Below are 15,395 nucleotides of genomic sequence, written 5' to 3'. Positions count from 1 at the left end.
TCATAAAAAATTATAACTTTTCAAATAGTTCAATTTTGTTTTTAGTTAACTCAATTTGTTTGGATTTAATAGAGTTCTTATACAAATTCTGTTGTTGAATAGTTTTGCAAGAAATTATAAAGAAGAACACATGAATTAGAAGCTTAAAGAGGTCGAATGGATTGAGTGTAACCATTTTCAGGGTAAAAAGTAAGCATTCTAAAGACCTGAGGAAGTGAAGTATGTGAGCGTAAGCACTTTCAACACAAAATTGAGCATTTTGAAGGCTTTTAAGAGGGTATATACTAGCACTTTTTGTGCTAAAAGTGAATGTTACAAAGCTTAAAAGGGAGGAATAACCTATGTGTAAACGCCTTTAGGGCCAAAAGTGTTCACTCCAGAAGCTTTAGATAGGGAATCATGTTGCACGTTAACACTTTCACTATTGAAAGTGTTCACTCCAAAAGCTATCACTTGCAGAACACCTTGTGCATAAACCACCTTCAAGACCAAGATTGAACACTTTAGAGGCATAGAACATAATTGTCCTTGGGTGTAAACACTTTTAACATTAAAAGTGTTCACTTCATAAACTGTTAGCCTACGTAAACACTTTTAGTGTCAAAAGTGGTTATGCTAGAAATGCGGGAAAGTTATAAATAGCCTTAAACTCAAATTTTTGAGGAGCTTCTCTCATTTTCTTTTCTTTTTCACACTCTTAGAGAGTGGGTGTCACAACCTTTTTTTTGGAAAAGATCCATGACATACTAATACAATTTACCCATGTGTAAAATTTCTACATTTTTAGAAAGATCCAAGACTTATTCCACAAAAATCACCAAAAAGTAAAAGGGAACTTCGAGGCATCATTATATACATATATATATATATATATATATACACACACACACACATACATAATTGTTCTTTAATAAAATTTACACAGGAGTTACTCGTTGTGGAGTTCAAAACACAACTTATAATTAAAATTACATTTCTTAGAAAATTGTAGCTAAATATCCTAGATTCACACTAAAACCTAGACTTCACAAAAACAAAGCTACAGATATTAAAATCTTCAGTTCAGACCAATCCCCAGCCAGACCATCCAACAAAGAAAGTGGACACTTCACCTGTCACTTTTACTCATGTACCACAGGACGGTCATTCCAGCACACATGTCAACATAAATAGAATGCAAGGGTGAGCTTATACAACAAACAATCATAATCATAAAATAATAGAAATTTAATTTATGTATATATAACTAAATGCATCAAAATGCTTATTTCATGTTAAGCAAAACAATATAGTCCTTAAACTCATTTTATGCTCAGCAAAACAACACAGCAATAGCCAATTAATGCAGCATGTTCGGTCCATTCCTAGACCATCCAATACATTAGTATATTTTCTGGTTTTGAAGCGACCCATTCTGGTATCTGGATCCAGATAAAGCACAACTTAGCTCCTATCATTGCATGTCTAACTATCTAAACATGTAACTTGTCTCTTATCATTACACATCTAACTATCTAAACATATAATTTAGCTCTTATCATTATGTGTCTAACCACCTAAACACGTAACTTGGTTCTAAAATGATGCAAATACATGTAAGGTAACACAACAATATGTTAGGCATTTCAACACATCATTTCATAACACTTATGAACTAGTCTTAGCAATGTAGCCATATATATTTTCACAACAAAATCAAGTAGCTTGTAGTATTAATTAAGTATTTTGGCACATATTAAACATTTTTAGCACATATGTCACATCTTCTTAGCATATTATGTTCAACCACAATATTCCAAACAATCATCTCAAGCACAGATCATTTCCTACCATTTAGAGAATAACAGAGGTTCCACTCAAGCAAATATACTTTGGCTTTTACCCTAAGCTCTGTTCATATGTTAATCATTCTTAACTGAAGTAAGATTATGAACAATATCATAATACCCAAGTGGGTAATAAAGACTTTCTAAGGTAAGATCCCCATACCTGTAATGGGTTTCAAAGATCGTACTTCTCGTGAGTCCCGCAAAGATGGATTCAACGTTTGAATATGGAATATGACTAGAAAGATTTAGATCTACTTATAATGACATGGTAGAAAACTCTTGAGAAAGAGAAAACAAGGTTCAAGAAGTAAAGACAGAGAACTGAGCTTCAGAAACTCACCTAGATCTTAATGAGATAGAGTCTTAGCAAGATTGAGTCTCGAGAGCTACCCATTTTTCCTGCAACTCCTTGCCTAAGCTAGCTGCTCTTGCTTGATCAAGATCCCTTCCCACCTGGGCGAGAGGACATTAGAGAAGGTCTTGTCTTATCTTGCTTGAGCAAGATTGATCTCGTTGGAGCGAGGTACACCTCGCTTGAGCGAGAAATCCTGCACCCAAAAGTCTCTATTTTCCCAAGAATAAGGCAAAATAATGAAGGTTTTACAACAAGAAGGACTTTGTTATACTCTAACATCGAAACACATATTTAAGACACTTAATATTCCATCAAAACCCTCGCTACTAGTCTTATTCAACAAACAATCAAACAACACTACAACACACAACTTTCATCCAGTAACTGCATAGCTCACCCATTTACATTCCACCATATAAAATTTCATATAGTCCAAGTATATGCAACATGACTTAATAGGAATAATAAATTTATAAATATGCTAGCCTAACAATGAGAGAGAAAGAGAGGATTAAGAGTGAATTTTAAGGCTCAATTCTAGAGGAATCAAGCCAAGGGCTTAGATTTATGAAGATTTTTTATACCTTTTCTTCTACTCTTTCTTTCTCTCATTTTTTTACATTCCTTTTCTGATTTCTTTTTGTTAGAGATTGATGGATCATATTTTGAAATTGTAAATTGATTATGAATTTAAGTTCTAGGTTCTTGATTATTAATTCTTTCTTTAGTGCAATTCTTGGATTAGCTATTCAATTGAATTAAACCTAGAAATCTTACATCAATGGAAGTTGAATGAACATCTCAAAGCTAGATTGAATGTCAATTTAAGTGATATCTTTTGAATAAGCATTCATTATCTTGTGATCTCTTAATTTCTCATGTTTAATGTAATGTTTGATTGATTCACACCATAGGATTTAGGGTAATTGATTAGATATTAGGATCAATGAGTCAAGAAACTAAACTTTAATTAACCTAGTGAAATTGATCATCATCAATCAAGGAACTTAGGAATTCGTATTGAAATTAGTTTTGTAGTTGATGAATATGTGAAATCAACTCTAACTTCATTTGATTAGTAACTTTCTTTGTGAAATCCTTCACTCTGTTTACTATTACCTTCTATTTTACTGCACTTTTATTTTCTTGTCTCAAACATTCAAACCTTAGCTTAAATAGTTTTTAATCTTATAAATTGGTACTTGATTGTTTCAATCCCTATAAACAGTACTCAAAACTCACAATTCTGTATTTTATTACTTGCTACAAGTACTTAGTACACTTGTAGATGGATTTCTATGCAACAAACACATTTCTAATAGCTTTAGCAACAACTCCCTACGTTAAATTATCATTGTAGCGACCCTTCTAGTACTAATTCTCTGATACCAACTTTTATAATATGGTAACTCAGAAAATACCAAAATTTGGTATAACTTTTTTATATATATACAAATATAGGTAAAGGTTCCCTTTCTGAGAGAGAGTTAACATGCATATGGTTTCCACATTTCATCATTCGATAGATAATTATCATTCCACATCTCAGTCTTAGTAACATAGTAGAATAAGATTAGTCACAGTTTCATAATCTAAAAATAGTTCAATGCATTAAAATATTAGTTGATTAGTCTAGTGAATAGTCATAGTACTTAATCATAATTCAGGATAGGTTGACATTATCCAAATATGATAACATAATATAATAAGACCAAGCTTCCAAAGAGCAATTCTCCTAATACTTAAACAAATAAAAAGAATATCAGTCATAAGGAGAGTAATTCTCAATAGGATCAGACTCCTTAGAAGAAGTAGGGGAAGCAGAACTAGAAGCAGCAGCAGTAATAGAGTCTCCACCATTCTTCTCTATCCATCTAGCAATGCAAGAAGGTGAATGAGTAGTAGCAGAGGGTAGTAAGGTAGATGGGTAAGCAGGGTGCATAGAAGGAAAAGGCATAGGAGTGGGAACTGGCTAAGAAATAGGAGTACGAGGATCAATTGACTTAGGCGTCAAGGTAGCAGACAAAGCAAGGTAGGGTAAATGAGTGTCATTAGGAGGAACAAAAATACTATCTTTAAAGGGGTATCAGCAACAAACTGGTGATCCATGAACCTCCACTCTCTTATCCATGAATCACGCAAGCTAATCCGTGGAAGATACTCTGCTGAGCCATGGAGTCGAATACCCGCATGTCCTCGTCAGAAGGAAGGATTTGCACCTTCACTTGGTTCATGTCCATCTATATGGATAAAAGAAAAAGCGATACAATACAACACAATTCAAAGGGGTGAGTTCTCCATACACAAACAACAATCAATTTGTCATACCCCAAGAAAGGCGGCATCACAAACACAAATAATTCCAACAATCATCATTAATCATCATCAAATACTTAGTAATATAGTAGAGCAATAAGCAATATTCATATTCATTATCAATTTTATAATCAATCAATCATTCCTAGGGGTAATGCATATGATGCATGAATGAAAGTTTCAACCTCACCCCAATATCGTCTCTCATGTTTCAATAATATGCAATGATGTATGGGGATCCCATCACTCTATGATTGGCGACTTGTCCAGCTTTTAGATTGGCACAGTATAATAGAATAGAAATAACATTTAGCTTTAGTAGAACACCACTGGTGTTTGGCTTAAGATGGGTCTCTTTGGGAATGGACCTCAACGGCCATAGAGTGTGTGGTCCTTGTCAGGTTTGGCTAAGGTTTGCAGTGGCTCACAACCCGGCCACAGGGGCGCATCATTGTTGCAACTTAGGTCGATTGTTCCCCTTTTTGCCACCCCCAATAGGTCTACTCGAGACCAAACCTACAACACCTCCAAGTTGTGCCACGGTAATGCCTTTAAGTCGTTCAAAGAAATAGTATGATGCATGAAATAGTTTTTTTTTTCTTCCAGTTTTCTTTGATAGTTTTCTCATTTCATGTAGCCACTTTGAGGCTAAGGCACAGTAGAATAGAAGCCATAACAGGGCTTAATAGCATGGATAGATTTCATGAGTTTCATGTAGCAGCATAGATAGATTCCATGAGTTTCATTTAGTAGTATGGATAGGTTCCATGAGTTTCATTTAGTAGCATGGATAGATTTCATGAGTTTCATGTTGTAGCATGGAATCTTTCCATGAGTTTCATGTTGTAGCATGGATAGATTCCATGAGTTTCATTGTTTGATATTCAAAGACGTTTTAGTGTAGCATTTAGTAGTCTAGATCATAGTTTAGTCAAATCATTCAATTCATCATTCCTTCAAGTAGTCCATCTTTTCATTATTCTTATCCTTCTTCTCGGTTCACTCTATTCCTTTTGTATTACAAGTCTAATTCTTTTACTGTAGTCCCACCTCATTACTCAAACCATATAATTCTACTATCTAAAGTTCATCCTAATCACGCTATTCCTTTGTTTTTTTAACCTTTGGCTCCTTCTAAACCATTAAGTAATCGAATTGGATCCCAAATTTACTTAATTGTCTCCTCTTGGTTTTTCACTCTCCATTAAGAGATTTCAATCATACTTAGACTTCTTCTAAACCATCAAATAATTGAATTAATTCACAAGCACACAAGGTTATTACCTCTCAATTTTTCACTCTCCATTAGAGAATTTCAATCAAACTTAGACTTCTTCTAAACCATAAATTAATTCACAAGTACACAAGGTTCCTTCCTCTCGGTTTTTCTCTCTTTTCTTCATAGAACATATGCTGATTTTTTTTTATTACCTCATACTAAATTATTCACAATATAGCTAGATCAAAGAATTTTCATCAAGTCCATTCATAGTCATAGTCCATTTTCATTCAAATAGGCCTAAGGGTGCTAGATCATCAAGTTCATAGAGTTTTAGAATCAAATTAGCTGCACATTAGTATAGATCATCAAACTTTTCATAGTAGAATGTGAATAATGCATGTGATTCTAGCTAGATAGTAGTTTCATGGCACATCCATAGCAAACAGCAAGTAACGTAGATTTTTCAGCCATGCATCACATTATGTTTCCTCATAGTTTTCTAGTAGCAAAAATCAAGAATGAATAATGTTCTAGTTCACATCATTCACACTTTTCCAGCACTTTACCCACAAGTAAATTCAAAATTTCCACAACACCATAGCATAGTAAAATCAAGGCATGCACTTATTTTCATACAAGGTCAATCATCCAAGTTGGCAAGCAACAAACAACCATTCAAACAAGCATAGTCCAGCATGGATTCAATCAATCAACCAAGGATAAAACTCTTTCACTTTCATTTAGCTTCCTGTCACAAAACAAGACATGCAAGATGAAATTCGGATTTGTAATGGCCTTAAAATAGTTAAAAACCGAGATACTCCAAGCAAAATTAGTACACCTCTTTATGTAATTCCTTCTCATAGTTTACACAAACCTTTTCCAAGTGATTCAAGGCATCAAAATATGAAAACATTAGCCTTTTTACGTAAAGATCAAATATGTCCAGCACTATAGTTCATTTTTCACTACAATCCATAACATGTAAGATAGAAAAACCAACATGCAAGTACATTGCTTCATCATCCAAGTGCAGAATTTTATTTCAAGAAGAGTTCAAGCTTAGAAAGAGTAAAACCAAAGCACACATGAGGGTTTTTAGCACTCAAACACTTAGCTTTCATCATCCAAGGGGATGGATTCAAATCAAAAGGAAACAAACTTGAGGGATAGAAAATCCGAGACATGCAAGGTAAAAACTTAACATGTAAACACATTATTTTATCATTCAAGAGCAGAATTTTTTATTGGAAATGAAGATCAATGTTAGAAGAGGGAAAACTGAAACATACAAGGTTTGAAATTAACATGCAAAGAAAGAAACTTGACATGCAAGCTCACGGTTTCATAGTTACAAAGGTAGATTATCAATTAAACACAAAAATCAGTTGTACAAAGGCTAATCCATGATATGCACAAGGAAAAATCAACATGCAAGAATCAAAAACTCAAGCTTTCCAAGAGATCATTCCATTCAAAGCAAAATCGAGCATTAAGGAGCAAGAAAAGTGAAGTACAAAAGGAAAAATTGACATGCAAAGGATAACTTCACCTTATCAAGAGTTATTGAAAAGAAAAACACAAACTTTTCAAAGGTTTTCACAAAGTATTGCCAAGGGAAAGCAAATAAGAGACAAGTAAGTGAGAACTCCCCCTTGCCTTGGATGAAGACGTGAAAATGAAGAAGGAAAGGGCTGGAACACTTTGATCTCCAAGGAAACTTGGCTGAACTGAGAAAACATCACCAAGAAGGCTTGAGTTCTTCCTCAAAAGCACACCTTTGCAACACGAAACTTGAAGGAGAGATGGAGGAATATGTTGGTGAAGAAAGGGTGAAGGGTTTACAAGGTTTAGATGAAAGGATGATGGAGTTTTAAGGCTGGAACCTCTCAGTTTCTTTGAGAGAAGTTGAGAGAATGAGAAATTTTGAGAGAATGGAAGGTTTAGAGGTTTTCAAAGTGTTTAGAAAGCAAATGAGAGAGAGGGGTCTTGGTTCTTAGGAGTAAAAGTGAAGAAATGTCCTAAGAGTTTCAATTTATATGAGGACCAAGTGCCAAATGCCAAAGTAATTAGCCTTTCATGGTTTTTCGCTTTTTGGACAATCTTTGAAAGTTCCAAAAATTACACACGGTCCAAATGAGATGAAAAGGAAGTGAAAAAGGTAAAAGTCTTACCAAGAAAGGTTAATCACAGTTTTCAAATTGGAATAGTAACTTTGGAAAGACTTGCAAGAAATTGCACGCATGTTTTTGGTAAGCAAAATGAAGGAATTGGATAGATTTGTGGATTGCATGCACACGATTTTGGAGATACAAGTTCCAAGATTTGCACAAAAATCCAAAAAGTAGATTTTGTGGCATACTTGCATGGCTTATGGTCGATTGGCAATAATTCTGACAAGACTAGGTGACATGGTGCAAACTTATAGAAATGCAATCGATTGGAGTAATCATGGTGTTGGCTATTTTGAAGACAAGAAAAGAATGTCTGATTAATGATAATGCTTGCAAATCGGAAGACAAGAATTTCTTGCATGAAAATCTAGTGGCCAATACTAGATTTGGAAATATTTAAAGTAATGATTATTAAATTTTGTGTAATGATTACGGTTGCTAAGTAATGATTACAAAATCTTTTGAAAAGACTAGGAAATCTCTTACAATGATTACAAAAATTTTTTGAAGGGATTATAAAATTTTTTGAAATGATTACAAAATCTTTTGCAATAATTATAAAATCTTTTGAAATAAATATAAAATCTTTTGAAATGATTATAGAATATTTTGCAATGATTATAAAATTTATGTAATGATTACAAAATCTTTTTACAATGATTATAAAATCTTTTGAAGTGATTATAAAATCTCACGTTTTTTGAGACAGATAATTATGATTTTTTAATAATTTAAATAAGACAAAATTTGGCTTTTTTAACAAGATTCTCAAGGGTATTTTGGGCAATCATAGCTAAAAATAATCAGAGAAATTTTGGATGATATCGAAGTCAAGTGAACTGCATGTAGTTACTCTAAAATGCAGAACTTAAAGGTCTAAGTTGATACTTTTCTTAGAGAATAAAATAGAGAATTCAGCATCTAGCTAATTATTCCGACATTAGCAAACTATAAATGGCAAACAAATGAGATCTAAGAGTCACTAGCTAAGTTGACAAAATTTGAAGCGTTACAATCATCATCAAAGATCAACTCAACTTCTCAACTTTAGCAAGTTTTGTATTTTCTCCACCCATTTCTCCAATCAACCACTCATTGCAATCATTGTAACACCCTCAATTTTATTGCCTTTTGTTCTTGGAAAAATGGAATTTTGGTATATGGATTCTCGCTCAAGAGACAAAGTTTTCTAAATTAAACATTTTGGGGCGTTCTCGCTCAAGCGAAAGAGGATAATATCACCCCAACTATCCTCTCACTCAAGTGAGGAATTGCAAGAAAATGGACAATTCTTTGAACCCATTCTCACTCAGGTGAGAACCCCTCTTGCTTAGGCAAGAATATTTAAAAAATTGGGTAAAACTATTGTTTGATTTTCTTGTCCAGATAAGAGTCGACCTCGTGTAACATCCTAAATCTTTTAAACTTTAAAAGTTGCTTATTTCATTTATACAACTCAGGATCCTGTATAAATATTTTATATATGAAAAATATTGTCAGTATAAATAGATAAAATACCTATTTGTAATTAATATCGTTTACAAGATTTAACAATACATAAATTATTAAATAAATAACAGTAAGCATAAATTATAATTACTCGAAATAAATTTTTACAACATTGGTACAAAACCTGCAGTAATACATGTTTCCTATAATAATTTACAAACTGTTTGGTAAAACAAGTAGGACTCAAAATAATATGTACATGACCAAAATTAATACATCTCAAAGACAATTTAAGTCGCAGAGCAACCCCAAAATAAAGATCGCCTGGATTAGTTGTAACTTCAGTACTAGTAACTCTTTCAAAAGTCCATCTAGATGGTCTTCTGAGATGTTCATAATCGTGATAAGTAAACATATATGTGATGGTTGTCAGGGTCCTAACATTACCACTATACATATAAATACACAGGATCTGATGTATTCTATTCCTAAGAAAATCAAATGGAATACTACAAAAGAAATCCATTTCTAATGTAACAAGAGTTCTAGGTTCAGTTTCTACCAAAACAACAAATTTAAAGTAACGCAGTCGTTAATATTCATTAAATACATAATTTAACCTATAATGTACTGAACTATCTACTAGTCTAACTCTTTCCTGAGGTTCTGTCATCCTGATCTACTGAAAATATTAGTAAGGATGAGATTTTATTTTATCATTTAAACACAATATTAATTTAAAGACCAACATTATAGCACGATCACAATCATAGAACACAAGACAAGGAATCATAAAATCATGAATCTCAAAGCAATATATATCACATATACATATATTACATCACAACTTATTACATTATTCTCTTTCGAATACACACTCCCAGTGCACTGTGATAACAGATATACAATGCCTCTAACAGTTCTTGAGGTCTTACACCACTAGGTAAATAGTCGCCGGTTAGCACATGCATATGGATACAATAACAGACTCCTTTGTAACACCTTAATTTTTAAAATTCTGAATAAATATGTTTTTGCAAAGTTCAAAGTAGTAAAAATTTTCCATTCAGATGGTTGTTGAAGCACAATTTCATAAAATGTTTCAAATAAGAAATTAGAGTACAATTTACATCATTACTTGCTACATGACTTAAATATACATCAGATTTTCAGAATAAATTTCTAAGTCCTATAGCAGTTTCATCCTTCCTTCCTTCAAGGGCCCTGGTGCTGATCGTCTTAGTTACCTGAAAAATAAACGTAAGAATGAGTCATTTACACTAGTATAAACACACAGACAAGCATTAGACTCACATGACTCATTATACATAAATTCTAATCATATTAGGAGCATACGTCAATGACCATCATGCATCCAAATTCTCAATCACAATAGGTGCACTCACTGCACCAATTACAAATCCACACATTTACACAAACACACGTGCGCTGACTGCACGTAACCACACTCACTGTGGCACTGTGATCACAGATTCCTGATGCCTTCGACCTCAGGGACTTACTCAGTTATACTATGGATGGTCGCCCGAATAGCTCCCACTCCACGGATACAACATGTGCGGTATTAAGCCCCCTAGGCAAAGGTGTAGTCAGAGGCAGAGTCAGGAGGAGAGTGTGTGGCCTGTGGTGCACCCACGCTCACTGTTGGTGTCACCACCACCCTCTCTTCCCCAAGATATTACTATCGCCCCCCATCATTCACACCCCCAGTGTATCTCTGAACCATTCATAGTTTCCACATCCAATCACGTCGCAATCACATCTAAACATACCATCACACTCATTTTCAACCATTCAAGTTATTCAATCATTCACCCATAGCATGCCAACACAAATGTACAATCACATTTTACTCAACATTAATCACATTCTCATTTCTATCACATGCAACATGGGTTTCTCATACAATGCCTACCACATTCAACTTATCACACAATTCACACAATGTGCCAGAGGTTGAATACCTCCAGACTCAGCCCAACTAGTACAATCCATCAAGATACATAACCTCACCTCCTATTTCTATCACATTACCATATTCATTCAAATAAAATTATTCTGAACAAAGGTAGTTAACTAGAGTAAAGTCCTCCATTTACCTCAAAACGAAGGCCTGAAACGAAACGTTGATAGAATCGCCTCCCCATACGGATTTCGTCCCTAAAGCACACAGAAATCCCAAGGAAACTTAGGGGGAACTTCATAAAATGAAGGAAAGGGATGAAAATCGAAAACCCTAACCATAGAACTTACCTCCAATGACTCCAATCGTATTTCCAACCTTCAATCAAGCTCTCAAACATCCTTAGAGGGCTTTTAATCGGTAGGAATGTGTTTGGGTAGAGAGAATCATGAAGGAGAGAGAGGGAAATCGTGAAAAATAACCCTCTCCTCTCCTCGAACCCTAACCCTTCAAATACCCTTCGTGACACTCTCGCTGCAGTGACGCCCTCTGTCGCTACAGTGAAAAACTCAGACAAATCTGTACTCTGATTTTTGCATAATCTCGCTACAGTAAGACCCTTTCGCTACAGCGAGATTGCACCCAGAAATGCGCTCTAAACTATCGCTCTATCGCTACAGCGAGACGTCTCTCGCTATAGTGAGAAGGCGACAGTTGCATGCCTTCCTCCCAGGGACCTCTCGCTACAGCGAGAATACCCTGCAGCAAGACTTAATCTATTTCTTTCAATCCAAATTCCAATCACACACATGTATACATAAATTTACATATATCTGTATTCACACACACATTCCCATCAAACTAAGGCACATCCGTACATTCATATCACCATCAAGTCAATTAATACACCAAAACGTGGCAAAACACGCATCCATCTATATTTACATACCATTAAATCATATTACAAAATTCGGGGCGTTACATCCTTAGCAAAGGTATAGTTAGGAGTCTAGTCAGGAAACGAGTGTGAGGCCATATGGCGCATTCGCTCTCAGAAAGAATGTGTACATATGCGCAAATGTTACTCACCACCCTACATTTCCCCCAGATTTCCTATTGTCTCCGGACTATATACCCCTAGTGTATCTCTGTAACTATTCACACTAGATCCATTCAGCTTTTTACACTTATCTCATACTTTTCTTCATACTAAACTTGTTATTCAAGTAAGAGATTGTGCTTAGTAAAGCACTTATGGACTAAGTTCCAAACAATAGACTACTCGAACATATCATTAACACTCAAAATTAGCCAAACATATTTTCATAACAATTCAATGTCAATCAATCATAAGAATCATACAAGAACTTATACATAAAGTACTCTCATGATTACAAAATAGTTATTATGCTTAGAATCACAAAATAGAGCCCTCCTTACCTTGAAATGAAGTTTTAGAAGAAGGTTTGTGAAGGGTTTTGGTGAAAGGACCAAGATCTTCATAGATATCACAAAAGAGAACATTTTGGGGAGGGAGAAACTTAGAAAACAAAGCTCCAAGAACTTACTTTGAGTTTATTGATGTAGTTCCCAAACTTGGATTCGAAAGAAAGTTGAGGTTTTAAGGAGATTTTCTGAGAAGGGAGGGTTAGAGGTCGAGAGAACGGAGGAAGAGCTCGAAACTTGGATTGTAATCCAAGTTTTCTAACTTGGAAACCCTTAAATACTCCTTGACTCGCAACATTCTCGCTACAGCGAGTCCTTCTCTCGCTACAGCAAAAAAAAAGAAAACGACATCTCGCTGTAGCTAGAATGCATCAGAATGCTTGATTTCTGGACGCTCTTTTTCACCACAGCGAGATATCCTGCAGCTTATATTATTTAAACTCTCTAAAATTCAAATAACTTCATAAATACACCCAACATTCAATGCTATAATAATAATATAAAAACAAGGATGTTACACCTCGCTCAAGCAAGAACGCGTTAGTTTGGAGAGGTATTTAAGGAATTTCCATTTTAGAAACTTTCATTTTAGAACCAAATAACTTTCCCTCTCATTTCTCTCTATTCTCTTACCTTCCTTTCTTAGAGAAAACTCTTCCAAACTTTGAACCTTTTCTAGATCTGTGCTTAAACATCTATTTCATTTAAATCCTAAATAAGTTTCTCAGAACTTAACTCTCTAACTTCACTCCTTTTCCTCTATTTTCTCTTTTTCAAAAGATTTGTACTTTGTAATACTTAAGGAGACCTTGGTCTTTCGGACAAAATCTTCAATCGGAAGAATTGTATCTCTCCTTTAAACCTTAAGCAGAACTTGATCTTAGAGACCTATTTCTAAGTAAAGGGAGTTGTTCTCAAACCTAGCTCTTATTTATATGTTTTGGCTAAAAATCTCAATTTTTCTCATTAAAAATTCATAAACCATAATGTTTCTTAAAACCTCGATGTTAAGAATGGTATTTTGAGCATAAAAACTAATGATTTATTTCAGAAAATATATAGATAAGACTTTTATATCAAAATTTATGAACAAAACAAGTTTTTAAGAAATTTTTATGATTTGATTATTATTACGTAGTGAATGGAATGTTATTATGAATAATATATGTTGGAAAATACTAAACTTTAGGATAAATGATTTTTATTAAAACTAAGAGAGTGTGATCTCTAGTAATGTATCCATGGTTATTTTTAATATATGTTAAAATGCACGACTGATTTGAGTCTGAAAGTATCCGATCTTCGGCACATTGTATTGATTTGTATGATATGAAATTGGTGGATAAATTATTTGTGTTAGAATGATATGATACATTGAGTATGGATCTTTGTTTGGAAATTGATGCATGTTAAAATTAATGAAAACTGTTTGATTTCCCTCAAATGATAAAATGTTTTATTAGTGAAATTAATGAATAAAGGGCCAGTATAAATGGATATGAATGAGAAATTTAAGTTATTTTGCTATCAAAGTGTCAAGAGAAATGCTGAGAAAGTGAATGTTATGAGAAATGTTGAGACTATGTATAGATAGTTACAGAGATACATTAGAGGTATAGAGTCTGGAGATGATTTGAGAAATATTAGGGAAATAAAGGTGGTGAATATTATTCGTAAGTGGCTGCATATGATTTGCTGAAAGTGAAAGCATCACAGGCCACACACTCATTTCCTAACTAGACTCTTGACTATACCTTTACTGAAAGGGGCCGAGAGAAGTATCAGTGTTGTTCAGGCTAACCGACGACTATCTATACTTATAGAAGACCTCAAGGGATTTCAGGGACAATGACTGTGAAATTGTGAGATATGTGATTGTAATAGGTTAGTCATAAAAAATTGGTTGGTGTGATTATAATATAGGTATTGTAATACATTAATGAGTGTAATTATAATGCATGTATTGTAATGCATTAATTAATATGGTTATAACACATGTATTATGACATACTACTCGATGAAACAATATATGAAATGATATGAGCCTAGTGTATGATTGAAAGTATTGATTCTATGGTTATTATCATGTTTGAACTGTTGTAGAATTTGTTAATGCAATATATGACTTAGCATTGTCTTAGTGCATATTGCATTTACATGATATTTTTGTCTTACATGATTTATTTATAAAATAAAGGATTTGGCAGGACAAGAATACTCGCCTTATGAATTATTTTCCAAAAAATGAAATTGAAGAGTAAATGAAGGTTGAATCAATCTAGAATTATACTCTTAGTGAGATTGTAAGGAAGAGTTATTTTGATATTATTTTGATTAATTCAAGGACTGTAATAGTTTTGTTTAAGTTCTATTTTTAATTGACAATAATTTGTAGATATTATTTTATGTCAAGTTATTTTGAATTTGTGAATTTAGTTAAATTTTGTTGTAATAAGTAATGCAAAGTGTTTGTAATATTGGTAGTTAGTTAATTTAATTATAGTTTACATTCTATTTTAGATAGAAAATTACTTTGCCGACCAACAGAGTTATTTATTGTTTAAATCTAAATGTATGCAATATAAAATTTTGTTTCCACTCTAAATTTTACGAATATAAAGATTTGAAAATTATTTCTTTTGAAATTTTAAACACCTTTGAGTTTTCATAAATAAAATAA

The sequence above is a fragment of the Abrus precatorius genome, unplaced genomic scaffold (genome assembly GCF_003935025.1).
Source record: "Abrus precatorius isolate BTA unplaced genomic scaffold, Abrus_2018 Scaffold7, whole genome shotgun sequence".
Classification (NCBI taxonomy): domain Eukaryota; kingdom Viridiplantae; phylum Streptophyta; class Magnoliopsida; order Fabales; family Fabaceae; genus Abrus; species Abrus precatorius.
This window is presented reverse-complemented; position numbering follows the sequence as displayed.